The 13668-nt window shown below is 43.9% G+C and overlaps 11 non-coding genes across 11 annotated transcripts; all 11 read left to right on the top strand.

Annotated features, from left to right (window-relative positions):
* Nucleotides 1–93: 93 nt before the first annotated feature.
* LOC137050020 (small nucleolar RNA U3) lies at nt 94–307 on the top strand. Its single transcript, XR_010899784.1, has one exon. It is a non-coding gene; the product is annotated as a small nucleolar RNA U3 (small nucleolar RNA).
* Nucleotides 308–1410: 1103 nt separating this feature from the next.
* Nucleotides 1411–1624, top strand: LOC137050094 (small nucleolar RNA U3). Its single transcript, XR_010899851.1, has one exon. It is a non-coding gene; the product is annotated as a small nucleolar RNA U3 (small nucleolar RNA).
* A 1104-nt stretch (nt 1625–2728) lies between these two features.
* On the top strand, nt 2729–2942 carry LOC137050067 (small nucleolar RNA U3). The gene has a single exon (XR_010899826.1). It is a non-coding gene; the product is annotated as a small nucleolar RNA U3 (small nucleolar RNA).
* A 1103-nt stretch (nt 2943–4045) lies between these two features.
* LOC137050019 (small nucleolar RNA U3) lies at nt 4046–4259 on the top strand. Its single transcript, XR_010899783.1, has one exon. It is a non-coding gene; the product is annotated as a small nucleolar RNA U3 (small nucleolar RNA).
* Nucleotides 4260–5363: 1104 nt separating this feature from the next.
* On the top strand, nt 5364–5577 carry LOC137050018 (small nucleolar RNA U3). Its single transcript, XR_010899781.1, has one exon. It is a non-coding gene; the product is annotated as a small nucleolar RNA U3 (small nucleolar RNA).
* Nucleotides 5578–6679: 1102 nt separating this feature from the next.
* LOC137050112 (small nucleolar RNA U3) lies at nt 6680–6893 on the top strand. Its single transcript, XR_010899868.1, has one exon. It is a non-coding gene; the product is annotated as a small nucleolar RNA U3 (small nucleolar RNA).
* Nucleotides 6894–7997: 1104 nt separating this feature from the next.
* LOC137050034 (small nucleolar RNA U3) lies at nt 7998–8211 on the top strand. The gene has a single exon (XR_010899796.1). It is a non-coding gene; the product is annotated as a small nucleolar RNA U3 (small nucleolar RNA).
* A 1105-nt stretch (nt 8212–9316) lies between these two features.
* On the top strand, nt 9317–9530 carry LOC137050065 (small nucleolar RNA U3). The gene has a single exon (XR_010899825.1). It is a non-coding gene; the product is annotated as a small nucleolar RNA U3 (small nucleolar RNA).
* Nucleotides 9531–10634: 1104 nt separating this feature from the next.
* On the top strand, nt 10635–10848 carry LOC137050017 (small nucleolar RNA U3). The gene has a single exon (XR_010899780.1). It is a non-coding gene; the product is annotated as a small nucleolar RNA U3 (small nucleolar RNA).
* A 1105-nt stretch (nt 10849–11953) lies between these two features.
* LOC137050064 (small nucleolar RNA U3) lies at nt 11954–12167 on the top strand. The gene has a single exon (XR_010899824.1). It is a non-coding gene; the product is annotated as a small nucleolar RNA U3 (small nucleolar RNA).
* Nucleotides 12168–13272: 1105 nt separating this feature from the next.
* LOC137050063 (small nucleolar RNA U3) lies at nt 13273–13486 on the top strand. The gene has a single exon (XR_010899823.1). It is a non-coding gene; the product is annotated as a small nucleolar RNA U3 (small nucleolar RNA).
* The last annotated feature ends 182 nt before the right edge of the window (nt 13487–13668 follow it).

Genomic DNA, 13668 nt, shown 5'->3' with positions numbered 1-13668 from the left:
TTTGCTTAAAGCCCGCAGATTTCAACTACGCAAAACCGTTTGAGAGGAGAGGCGCATCAGAATGGAATGTCGGTTGAGTGCCCATGACTCTTTAAGACTATATTTTCAGGGATCATTTCTATAGTTCTTTGCTTGGAAATGTGTTTTGAAAATGTTTGTCTCCCAACCCACGATGAAGAGTTGTGATGCTCCTTTCAGAGCGTGAACTGGGCACAGAGCGGCGACTTTGTTTGTGAACTCTGTGCTGTTGATGACCGTTCTGTATTGCTTTTTGCAATATTGAAGAAAGGGGTGTGTTCTGAGTGGTGTTTGTTGTTCAAGTCTCATTTGGAGATTATTGTTTTTTTGGGCCTGCATCCCCTATAAAGCAAACTTTGTCCAAATGTGCAGTCAAGTGCTAACTTAGGTTGTATGAGGCAGCAGTTTTGTTCAATCGTCAGCGTGTCCACCTGCTTGTTCTCCAAATATAGAACCACTCACAGGTGTAGCCAATGATGACTTTATGGACTTCATCATAAATTTGGGAACTCTACTTCTCTCAAGGCTGGATGGTCTTGAGTACAGACTCTTTCAGGATGAGGTGCTGATGCACAGGTTGGCCAAAGAGAACCCGGCTGAAGAGTAAAGGACAGAGTTAGCCTTGCAACGTCTTCTTTATCGTCTTTGCTTTTCTTCTGTTCCGTCTCCCCCCTTTAAGGTGGTCCAGCATTGAAACAGATGTGGGGAACAAAGCCTCCATGCATACCCCAGCCCTGGAAGAACCTAAGTTCTCGGTTAAATAAAAGATAATTTCTGTTAACCTGGCTCCCGTCTCCCTTGTGATTGTGTTTTGTGGCAGATTAAATCTCGCCTCGGCTCTGGGCCCATGTCACAACGTCCTTTGTGTAAAGCGAACATTGTCTCATAAGACACAATACCACATCACTGCGAAAAGTTGACATGTTTGCAGCGATGTGGTATTGCACCTCGGATAATACAGCAGATATACGAAATGAGATTTCATGGGAAAACCTGGCCTGTCACTGGGTAGTTGGGATATCAAAGTCAGCCTGAGCTCTTTTTTCTAAGTGCGCAACCAACATCAAGTTTCTGAAATGTCTACATTAAGAATCGTTAGTGCGTGTGTGGCTTTTTTCCTCTAAAAGATTTTCTACATTTAGCTTCAACGAGTGGACTACAAAGCATCACACCGGTAGCAATGCTGCAAAAAAGTATGACTTTAAGGATTGTTGTTTGCATTCCACATATCTTAACAGTAGGCTTCAAGGAGATTGTGGAAGTGCCTTTAGCTCCGACGTAAGTGCTAAAATGTTCCGTAAACCTTAAAGCCCGCAGATTTCAACTACGCAAAACCGTTTGAGAGGAGAGGCGCATCAGAATGGAATGTCGGTTGAGTGCCCATGACTCTTTAAGACTATATTTTCAGGGATCATTTCTATAGTTCTTTGCTTGGAAATGTGTTTTGAAAATGTTTGTCTCCCAACCCACAATGAAGAGTTGTGATGCTCCTTTCAGAGCGTGAACTGGGCACAGAGCGGTGACTTTGTTTGTGAACTCTGTGCTGTTGATGACCGTTCTGTATTGCTTTTTGCAATATTGAAGAAAGGGGTGTGTTCTGAGTGGTGTTTGTTGTTCAAGTCTCATTTGGAGATTATTGTTTTTTTGGGCCTGCATCCCCTATAAAGCAAACTTTGTCCAAATGTGCAGTCAAGTGCTAACGCAGGTTGTGTGAGGCAGCAGTTTTGTTCAATCCTCAGCGTGTCCACCTGCTTGTTCTCCAAATATAGAACCACTCACAGGTGTAGCCAATGATGACTTTATGGACTTCATCATAAATTTGGGAACTCTACTTCTCTCAAGGCTGGATGGTCTTGAGTACAGACTCTTTCAGGATGAGGTGCTGATGCACAGGTTGGCCAAAGAGAACCCGGCTGAAGAGTAAAGGACAGAGTTAGCCTTGCAACGTCTTCTTTACTGTCTTTGCTTTTCTTCTGTTCCGTCTCCCCCCTTTAAGGTGGTCCAGCGTTGAAACAGATGTGGGGAACAAAGCCTCCATGCATACCCCAGCCCTGGAAGAACCCAAGTTCTCGGTTAAATAAAAGATCATTTCTGTTAACCTGGCTCCCGTCTCCCTTGTGATTGTGTTTTGTGGCAGATTAAATCTCGCCTCGGCTCTGGGCCCATGTCACAACGTCCTTTGTGTAAAGCGAACATTGTCTCATAAGACACAATACCACATCACTGTGAAAAGTTGACATGTTTGCAGCGATGTGGTATTGCACCTCGGATAATACAGCAGATATACGAAATGAGATTTCATGGGAAAACCGGGCCTGTCACTGGGTAGTTGGGATATCAAAGTCAGCCTGAGCTCTTTTTTCTAAGTGCGCAACCAACCTCAAGTTTCTGAAATGTCTACATTAAGAATCGTTAGTGCGTGTGTGGCTTTTTTCCTCTAAAAGATTTTCTACATTTAGCTTCAACGAGTGGACTACAAAGCATCACACCGGTAGCAATGCTGCAAAAAAAGTATGACTTTAAGGATTGTTGTTTGCATTCCACATATCTTAACAGTAGGCTTCAAGGAGATTGTGGAAGTGCCTTTGGCTCCGACGTGAGTGCTAAAATGTTCCGTAAACCTTAAAGCCCGCAGATTTTAACTACGCAAAACCGTTTGAGAGGAGAGGCGCATCAGAATGGAATGTCGGTTGAGTGCCCATGACTCGTTAAGACTATATTTTCAGGGATCATTTCTATAGTTCTTTGCTTGGAAATGTGTTTTGAAAATGTTTGTCTCCCAGCCCACGATGAAGAGTTGTGATGCTCCTTTCAGAGCGTGAACTGGGCACAGAGCGGCGACTTTGTTTGTGAACTCTGTGCTGTTGATGACCGTTCTGTATTGCTTTTTGCAATATTGAAGAAAGGGGTGTGTTCTGAGTGGTGTTTGTTGTTCAAGTCTCATTTGGAGATTATTGTTTTTTTGGGCCTGCATCCCCTATAAAGCAAACTTTGTCCAAATGTGCAGTCAAGTGCTAGGAGTAGGTTGTGTGAGGCAGCAGTTTTGTTCAATCGTCAGCGTGTCCACCTGCTTGTTCTCCAAATATAGAACCACCTACAGGTGTAGCCAGTGATGACTTTATGGACTTCATCATAAAATTGGGAACTCTACTTCTCTCAAGGCTGGATGGTCTTGAGTACAGACTCTTTCAGGATGAGGTGCTGATGCACAGGTTGGCCAAAGAGAAACCGGCTGAAGAGTAAAGGACAGAGTTAGCCTTGCAACGTCTTCTTTACCGTCTTTGCTTTTCTTCTGTTCCGTCTCCCCCATTTAAGGTGGTCCAGCGTTGAAACAGATGTAGGGAACAAAGCCTCCATGCATACCCCAGCCCTGGAAGAACCTAAGTTCTCGGTTAAATAAAAGATCATTTCTGTTAACCTGGATCCCGTCTCCCTTGTGATTGTGTTTTGTGGCAGATTAAATCTCGCCTCGGCTCTGGGCCCATGTCACAACGTCCTTTGTGTAAAGCGAACATTGTCTCATAAGACACAATACCACATCACTGCGAAAAGTTGACATGTTTGCAGCGATGTGGTATTGCACCTCGGATAATACAGCAGATATACGAAATGAGATTTCATGGGAAAACCGGGCCTGTCACTGGGTAGTTGGGATATCAAAGTCAGCCTGAGCTCTTTTTTCTAAGTGCGCAACCAACATCAAGTTTCTGAAATGTCTACATTAAGAATCGTTAGTGCGTGTGTGGCTTTTTTCCTCTAAAAGATTTTCTACATTTAGCTTCAACGAGTGGACTACAAAGCATCACACCGGTAGCAATGCTGCAAAAAGTATGACTTTAAGGATTGTTGTTTGCATTCCACATATCTTAACAGTAGGCTTCAAGGAGATTGTGGAAGTGCCTTTAGCTCCGACGTAAGTGCTAAAATGTTCCGTAAACCTTAAAGCCCGCAAATTTCAACTACGCAAAACCGTTTGAGAGGAGAGGCGCATCAGAATGGAATGTCGGTTGAGTGCCCATGACTCGTTAAGACTATATTTTCAGGGATCATTTCTATAGTTCTTTGCTTGGAAATGTGTTTTGAAAATGTTTGTCTCCCAACCCACGATGAAGAGTTGTGATGCTCCTTTCAGAGCGTGAACTGGGCACAGAGCGGCGACTTTGTTTGTGAACTCTGTGCTGTTGATGACCGTTCTGTATTGCTTTTTGCAATATTGAAGAAAGGGGTGTGTTCTGAGTGGTGTTTGTTGTTCAAGTCTCATTTGGAGATTATTGTTTTTTTGGGCCTGCATCCCCTATAAAGCAAACTTTGTCCAAATGTGCAGTCAAGTGCTAGGAGTAGGTTGTGTGAGGCAGCAGTTTTGTTCAATCGTCAGCGTGTCCACCTGCTTGTTCTCCAAATATAGAACCACCTACAGGTGTAGCCAGTGATGACTTTATGGACTTCATCATAAAATTGGGAACTCTACTTCTCTCAAGGCTGGATGGTCTTGAGTACAGACTCTTTCAGGATGAGGTGCTGATGCACAGGTTGGCCAAAGAGAAAACGGCTGAAGAGTAAAGGACAGAGTTAGCCTTGCAACGTCTTCTTTACCGTCTTTGCTTTTCTTCTGTTCCGTCTCCCCCCTTTAAGGTGGTCCAGCGTTGAAACAGATGTAGGGAACAAAGCCTCCATGCATACCCCAGCCCTGGAAGAACCTAAGTTCTCGGTTAAATAAAAGATCATTTCTGTTAACCTGGATCCCGTCTCCCTTGTGATTGTGTTTTGTGGCAGATTAAATCTCGCCTCGGCTCTGGGCCCATGTCCCAACGTCCTTTGTGTAAAGCGAACATTGTCTCATAAGACACAATACCACATCACTGCGAAAAGTTGACATGTTTGCAGCGATGTGGTATTGCACCTCGGATAATACAGCAGATATACGAAATGAGATTTCATGGGAAAACCGGGCCTGTCACTGGGTAGTTGGGATATCAAAGTCAGCCTGAGCTCTTTTTTCTAAGTGCGCAACCATTATCAAGTTTCTGAAATGTCTACATTAAGAATCGTTAGTGCGTGTGTGGCTTTTTTCCTCTAAAAGATTTTCTACATTTAGCTTCAACGAGTGGACTACAAAGCATCACACCGGTAGCAATGCTGCAAAAAAGTATGACTTTAAGGATTGTTGTTTGCATTCCACATATCTTAACAGTAGGCTTCAAGGAGATTGTGGAAGTGCCTTTAGCTCCGACGTAAGTGCTAAAATGTTCCGTAAACCTTAAAGCCCGCAGATTTCAACTACGCAAAACCGTTTGAGAGGAGAGGCGCATCAGAATGGAATGTCGGTTGAGTGCCCATGACACTTTAAGACTATATTTTCAGGGATCATTTCTATAGTTCTTTGCTTGGAAATGTGTTTTGAAAATGTTTGTCTCCCAACCCACGATGAAGAGTTGTGATGCTCCTTTCAGAGCGTGAACTGGGCACAGAGCGGCGACTTTGTTTGTGAACTCTGTGCTGTTGATGACCGTTCTGTATTGCTTTTTGCAATATTGAAGAAAGGGGTGTGTTCTGAGTGGTGTTTGTTGTTCAAGTCTCATTTGGAGATTATTGTTTTTTTGGGCCTGCATCCCCTATAAAGCAAACTTTGTCCAAATGTGCAGTCCAGTGCTAACGTAGGTTGTGTGAGGCAGCAGTTTTGTTCAATCGTCAGCGTGTCCACCTGCTTGTTCTCCAAATATAGAACCACTCACAGGTGTAGCCAATGATGACTTTATGGACTTCATCATAAATTTGGGAACTCTACTTCTCTCAAGGCTGGATGGTCTTGAGTACAGACTCTTTCAGGATGAGGTGCTGATGCACAGGTTGGCCAAAGAGAACCCGGCTGAAGAGTAAAGGACAGAGTTAGCCTTGCAACGTCTTCTTTACCGTCTTTGCTTTTCTTCTGTTCCGTCTCCCCCCTTTAAGGTGGTCCAGCGTTGAAACAGATGTGGGGAACAAAGCCTCCATGCATACCCCAGCCCTGGAAGAACCCAAGTTCTCGGTTAAATAAAAGATCATTTCTGTTAACCTGGCTCCCGTCTCCCTTGTGATTGTGTTTTGTGGCAGATTAAATCTCGCCTCGGCTCTGGGCCCATGTCACAACGTCCTTTGTGTAAAGCGAACATTGTCTCATAAGACACAATACCACATCACTGTGAAAAGTTGACATGTTTGCAGCGATGTGGTATTGCACCTCGGATAATACAGCAGATATACGAAATGAGATTTCATGGGAAAACCGGGCCTGTCACTGGGTAGTTGGGATATCAAAGTCAGCCTGAGCTCTTTTTTCTAAGTGCGCAACCAACATCAAGTTTCTGAAATGTCTACATTAAGAATCGTTAGTGCGTGTGTGGCTTTTTTCCTCTAAAAGATTTTCTACATTTAGCTTCAACGAGTGGACTACAAAGCATCACACCGGTAGCAATGCTGCAAAAAGTATGACTTTAAGGATTGTTGTTTGCATTCCACATATCTTAACAGTAGGCTTCAAGGAGATTGTGGAAGTGCCTTTAGCTCCGACGTAAGTGCTAAAATGTTCCGTAAACCTTAAAGCCCGCAGATTTCAACTACGCAAAACCGTTTGAGAGGAGAGGCGCATCAGAATGGAATGTCGGTTGAGTGCCCATGACTCGTTAAGACTATATTTTCAGGGATCATTTCTATAGTTCTTTGCTTGGAAATGTGTTTTGAAAACGTTTGTCTCCCAGCCCACGATGAAGAGTTGTGATGCTCCTTTCAGAGCATGAACTGGGCACAGAGCGGCGACTTTGTTTGTGAACTCTGTGCTGTTGATGACCGTTCTGTATTGCTTTTTGCAATATTGAAGAAAGGGGTGTGTTCTGAGTGGTGTTTGTTGTTCAAGTCTCATTTGGAGATTATTGTTTTTTGGGGCCTGCATCCCCTATAAAGCAAACTTTGTCCAAATGTGCAGTCAAGTGCTAGGAGTAGGTTGTGTGAGGCAGCAGTTTTGTTCAATCGTCAGCGTGTCCACCTGCTTGTTCTCCAAATATAGAACCACCTACAGGTGTAGCCAGTGATGACTTTATGGACTTCATCATAAAATTGGGAACTCTACTTCTCTCAAGGCTGGATGGTCTTGAGTACAGACTCTTTCAGGATGAGGTGCTGATGCACAGGTTGGCCAAAGAGAAACCGGCTGAAGAGTAAAGGACAGAGTTAGCCTTGCAACGTCTTCTTTACCGTCTTTGCTTTTCTTCTGTTCCGTCTCCCCCCTTTAAGGTGGTCCAGCGTTGAAACAGATGTAGGGAACAAAGCCTCCATGCATACCCCAGCCCTGGAAGAACCTAAGTTCTCGGTTAAATAAAAGATCATTTCTGTTAACCTGGATCCCGTCTCCCTTGTGATTGTGTTTTGTGGCAGATTAAATCTCGCCTCGGCTCTGGGCCCATGTCACAACGTCCTTTGTGTAAAGCGAACATTGTCTCATAAGACACAATACCACATCACTGCGAAAAGTTGACATGTTTGCAGCGATGTGGTATTGCACCTCGGATAATACAGCAGATATACGAAATGAGATTTCATGGGAAAACCGGGCCTGTCACTGGGTAGTTGGGATATCAAAGTCAGCCTGAGCTCTTTTTTCTAAGTGCGCAACCAACATCAAGTTTCTGAAATGTCTACATTAAGAATCGTTAGTGCGTGTGTGGCTTTTTTCCTCTAAAAGATTTTCTACATTTAGCTTCAACGAGTGGACTACAAAGCATCACACCGGTAGCAATGCTGCAAAAAAGTATGACTTTAAGGATTGTTGTTTGCATTCCACATATCTTAACAGTAGGCTTCAAGGAGATTGTGGAAGTGCCTTTAGCTCCGACGTAAGTGCTAAAATGTTCCGTAAACCTTAAAGCCCGCAGATTTCAACTACGCAAAACCGTTTGAGAGGAGAGGCGCATCAGAATGGAATGTCGGTTGAGTGCCCATGACTCTTTAAGACTATATTTTCAGGGATCATTTCTATAGTTCTTTGCTTGGAAATGTGTTTTGAAAATGTTTGTCTCCCAACCCACGATGAAGAGTTGTGATGCTCCTTTCAGAGCGTGAACTTGGCACAGAGCGGCGACTTTGTTTGTGAACTCTGTGCTGTTGTTGACCGTTCTGTATTGCTTTTTGCAATATTGAAGAAAGGGGTGTGTTCTGAGTGGTGTTTGTTGTTCAAGTCTCATTTGGAGATTATTGTTTTTTGGGGCCTGCATCCCCTATAAAGCAAACTTTGTCCAAATGTGCAGTCAAGTGCTAGGAGTAGGTTGTGTGAGGCAGCAGTTTTGTTCAATCGTCAGCGTGTCCACCTGCTTGTTCTCCAAATATAGAACCACCTACAGGTGTAGCCAGTGATGACTTTATGGACTTCATCATAAAATTGGGAACTCTACTTCTCTCAAGGCTGGATGGTCTTGAGTACAGACTCTTTCAGGATGAGGTGCTGATGCACAGGTTGGCCAAAGAGAAACCGGCTGAAGAGTAAAGGACAGAGTTAGCCTTGCAACGTCTTCTTTACCGTCTTTGCTTTTCTTCTGTTCAGTCTCCCCCCTTTAAGGTGGTCCAGCGTTGAAACAGATGTAGGGAACAAAGCCTCCATGCATACCCCAGCCCTGGAAGAACCTAAGTTCTCGGTTAAATAAAAGATCATTTCTGTTAACCTGGATCCCGTCTCCCTTGTGATTGTGTTTTGTGGCAGATTAAATCTCGCCTCGGCTCTGGGCCCATGTCACAACGTCCTTTGTGTAAAGCGAACATTGTCTCATAAGACACAATACCACATCACTGCGAAAAGTTGACATGTTTGCAGCGATGTGGTATTGCACCTCGGATAATACAGCAGATATACGAAATGAGTTTTCATGGGAAAACCGGGCCTGTCACTGGGTAGTTGGGATATCAAAGTCAGCCTGAGCTCTTTTTTCTAAGTGCGCAACCAACATCAAGTTTCTGAAATGTCTACATTAAGAATCGTTAGTGCGTGTGTGGCTTTTTTCCTCTAAAAGATTTTCTACATTTAGCTTCAACGAGTGGACTACAAAGCATCACACCGGTAGCAATGCTGCAAAAAAAGTATGACTTTAAGGATTGTTGTTTGCATTCCACATATCTTAACAGTAGGCTTCAAGGAGATTGTGGAAGTGCCTTTGGCTCCGACGTGAGTGCTAAAATGTTCCGTAAACCTTAAAGCCCGCAGATTTCAACTACGCAAAACCGTTTGAGAGGAGAGGCGCATCAGAATGGAATGTCGGTTGAGTGCCCATGACTCGTTAAGACTATATTTTCAGGGATCATTTCTATAGTTCTTTGCTTGGAAATGTGTTTTGAAAATGTTTGTCTCCCAGCCCACGATGAAGAGTTGTGATGCTCCTTTCAGAGCGTGAACTGGGCACAGAGCGGCGACTTTGTTTGTGAACTCTGTGCTGTTGATGACCGTTCTGTATTGCTTTTTGCAATATTGAAGAAAGGGGTGTGTTCTGAGTGGTGTTTGTTGTTCAAGTCTCATTTGGAGATTATTGTTTTTTGGGGCCTGCATCCCCTATAAAGCAAACTTTGTCCAAATGTGCAGTCAAGTGCTAGGAGTAGGTTGTGTGAGGCAGCAGTTTTGTTCAATCGTCAGCGTGTCCACCTGCTTGTTCTCCAAATATAGAACCACCTACAGGTGTAGCCAGTGATGACTTTATGGACTTCATCATAAAATTGGGAACTCTACTTCTCTCAAGGCTGGATGGTCTTGAGTACAGACTCTTTCAGGATGAGGTGCTGATACACAGGTTGGCCAAAGAGAAACCGGCTGAAGAGTAAAGGACAGAGTTAGCCTTGCAACGTCTTCTTTACCGTCTTTGCTTTTCTTCTGTTCCGTCTCCCCCCTTTAAGGTGGTCCAGCGTTGAAACAGATGTAGGGAACAAAGCCTCCATGCATACCCCAGCCCTGGAAGAACCTAAGTTCTCGGTTAAATAAAAGATCATTTCTGTTAACCTGGATCCCGTCTCCCTTGTGATTGTGTTTTGTGGCAGATTAAATCTCGCCTCGGCTCTGGGCCCATGTCACAACGTCCTTTGTGTAAAGCGAACATTGTCTCATAAGACACAATACCACATCACTGCGAAAAGTTGACATGTTTGCAGCGATGTGGTATTGCACCTCGGATAATACAGCAGATATACGAAATGAGATTTCATGGGAAAACCGGGCCTGTCACTGGGTAGTTGGGATATCAAAGTCAGCATGAGCTCTTTTTTCTAAGTGCGCAACCAACATCATGTTTCTGAAATGTCTACAGTAAGAATCGTTAGTGCTTGTGTGGCTTTTTTCCTCTAAAAGATTTTCTACATTTAGCTTCAACGAGTGGACTACAAAGCATCACACCGGTAGCAATGCTGCAAAAAAGTATGACTTTAAGGATTGTTGTTTGCATTCCACATATCTTAACAGTAGGCTTCAAGGAGATTGTGGAAGTGCCTTTAGCTCCGACGTAAGTGCTAAAATGTTCCGTAAACCTTAAAGCCCGCAGATTTCAACTACGCAAAACCGTTTGAGAGGAGAGGCGCATCAGAATGGAATGTCGGTTGAGTGCCCATGACTCTTTAAGACTATATTTTCAGGGATCATTTCTATAGTTCTTTGCTTGGAAATGTGTTTTGAAAATGTTTGTCTCCCAACCCACGATGAAGAGTTGTGATGCTCCTTTCAGAGCGTGAACTGGGCACAGAGCGGCGACTTTGTTTGTGAACTCTGTGCTGTTGATGACCGTTCTGTATTGCTTTTTGCAATATTGAAGAAAGGGGTGTGTTCTGAGTGGTGTTTGTTGTTCAAGTCTCATTTGGAGATTATTGTTTTTTTGGGCCTGCATCCCCTATAAAGCAAACTTTGTCCAAATGTGCAGTCAAGTGCTAGGAGTAGGTTGTGTGAGGCAGCAGTTTTGTTCAATCGTCAGCGTGTCCACCTGCTTGTTCTCCAAATATAGAACCACCTACAGGTGTAGCCAGTGATGACTTTATGGACTTCATCATAAAATTGGGAACTCTACTTCTCTCAAGGCTGGATGGTCTTGAGTACAGACTCTTTCAGGATGAGGTGCTGATGCACAGGTTGGCCAAAGAGAAACCGGCTGAAGAGTAAAGGACAGAGTTAGCCTTGCAACGTCTTCTTTACCGTCTTTGCTTTTCTTCTGTTCCGTCTCCCCCTTTTAAGGTGGTCCAGCGTTGAAACAGATGTAGGGAACAAAGCCTCCATGCATACCCCAGCCCTGGAAGAACCTAAGTCTTCGGTTAAATAAAAGATCATTTCTGTTAACCTGGATCCCGTCTCCCTTGTGATTGTGTTTTGTGGCAGATTAAATCTCGCCTCGGCTCTGGGCCCATGTCACAACGTCCTTTGTGTAAAGCGAACATTGTCTCATAAGACACAATACCACATCACTGCGAAAAGTTGACATGTTTGCAGCGATGTGGTATTGCACCTCGGATAATACAGCAGATATACGAAATGAGATTTCATGGGAAAACCGGGCCTGTCACTGGGTAGTTGGGATATCAAAGTCAGCCTGAGCTCTTTTTTCTAAGTGCGCAACCAACATCAAGTTTCTGAAATGTCTACATTAAGAATCGTTAGTGCGTGTGTGGCTTTTTTCCTCTAAAAGATTTTCTACATTTAGCTTCAACGAGTGGACTACAAAGCATCACACCGGTAGCAATGCTGCAAAAAAAGTATGACTTTAAGGATTGTTGTTTGCATTCCACATATCTTAACAGTAGGCTTCAAGGAGATTGTGGAAGTGCCTTTGGCTCCGACGTGAGTGCTAAAATGTTCCGTAAACCTTAAAGCCCGCAGATTTCAACTACGCAAAACCGTTTGAGAGGAGAGGCGCATCAGAATGGAATGTCGGTTGAGTGCCCATGACTCGTTAAGACTATATTTTCAGGGATCATTTCTATAGTTCTTTGCTTGGAAATGTGTTTTGAAAATGTTTGTCTCCCAGCCCACGATGAAGAGTTGTGATGCTCCTTTCAGAGCGTGAACTGGGCACAGAGCGGCGACTTTGTTTGTGAACTCTGTGCTGTTGATGACCGTTCTGTATTGCTTTTTGCAATATTGAAGAAAGGGGTGTGTTCTGAGTGGTGTTTGTTGTTCAAGTCTCATTTGGAGATTATTGTTTTTTGGGGCCTGCATCCCCTATAAAGCAAACTTTGTCCAAATGTGCAGTCAAGTGCTAGGAGTAGGTTGTGTGAGGCAGCAGTTTTGTTCAATCGTCAGCGTGTCCACCTGCTTGTTCTCCAAATATAGAACCACCTACAGGTGTAGCCAGTGATGACTTTATGGACTTCATCATAAAATTGGGAACTCTACTTCTCTCAAGGCTGGATGGTCTTGAGTACAGACTCTTTCAGGATGAGGTGCTGATGCACAGGTTGGCCAAAGAGAAACCGGCTGAAGAGTAAAGGACAGAGTTAGCCTTGCAACGTCTTCTTTACCGTCTTTGCTTTTCTTCTGTTCCGTCTCCCCCCTTTAAGGTGGTCCAGCGTTGAAACAGATGTAGGGAACAAAGCCTCCATGCATACCCCAGCCCTGGAAGAACCTAAGTCTTCGGTTAAATAAAAGATCATTTCTGTTAACCTGGATCCCGTCTCCCTTGTGATTGTGTTTTGTGGCAGATTAAATCTCGCCTCGGCTCTGGGCCCATGTCACAACGTCCTTTGTGTAAAGCGAACATTGTCTCATAAGACACAATACCACATCACTGCGAAAAGTTGACATGTTTGCAGCGATGTGGTATTGCACCTCGGATAATACAGCAGATATACGAAATGAGATTTCATGGGAAAACCGGGCCTGTCACTGGGTAGTTGGGATATCAAAGTCAGCCTGAGCTCTTTTTTCTAAGTGCGCAACCAACATCAAGTTTCTGAAATGTCTACATTAAGAATCGTTAGTGCGTGTGTGGCTTTTTTCCTCTAAAAGATTTTCTACATTTAGCTTCAACGAGTGGACTACAAAGCATCACACCGGTAGCAATGCTGCAAAAAAAGTATGACTTTAAGGATTGTTGTTTGCATTCCACATATCTTAACAGTAGGCTTCAAGGAGATTGTGGAAGTGCCTTTGGCTCCGACGTGAGTGCTAAAATGTTCCGTAAACCTTAAAGCCCGCAGATTTCAACTACGCAAAACCGTTTGAGAGGAGAGGCGCATCAGAATGGAATGTCGGTTGAGTGCCCATGACTCGTTAAGACTATATTTTCAGGGATCATTTCTATAGTTCTTTGCTTGGAAATGTGTTTTGAAAATGTTTGTCTCCCAGCCCACGATGAAGAGTTGTGATGCTCCTTTCAGAGCGTGAACTGGGCACAGAGCGGCGACTTTGTTTGTGAACTCTGTGCTGTTGATGACCGTTCTGTATTGCTTTTTGCAATATTGAAGAAAGGGGTGTGTTCTGAGTGGTGTTTGTTGTTCAAGTCTCATTTGGAGATTATTGTTTTTTGGGGCCTGCATCCCCTATAAAGCAAACTTTGTCCAAATGTGCAGTCAAGTGCTAGGAGTAGGTTGTGTGAGGCAGCAGTTTTGTTCAATCGTCAGCGTGTCCACCTGCTTGTTCTCCAAATATAGAACCACCTACAGGTGTAG

This window comes from Pseudorasbora parva, chromosome 20, assembly GCF_024679245.1.
Source record: "Pseudorasbora parva isolate DD20220531a chromosome 20, ASM2467924v1, whole genome shotgun sequence".
Lineage (NCBI taxonomy): Eukaryota > Metazoa > Chordata > Actinopteri > Cypriniformes > Gobionidae > Pseudorasbora > Pseudorasbora parva.
This window is presented reverse-complemented; position numbering and strand designations above follow the sequence as displayed.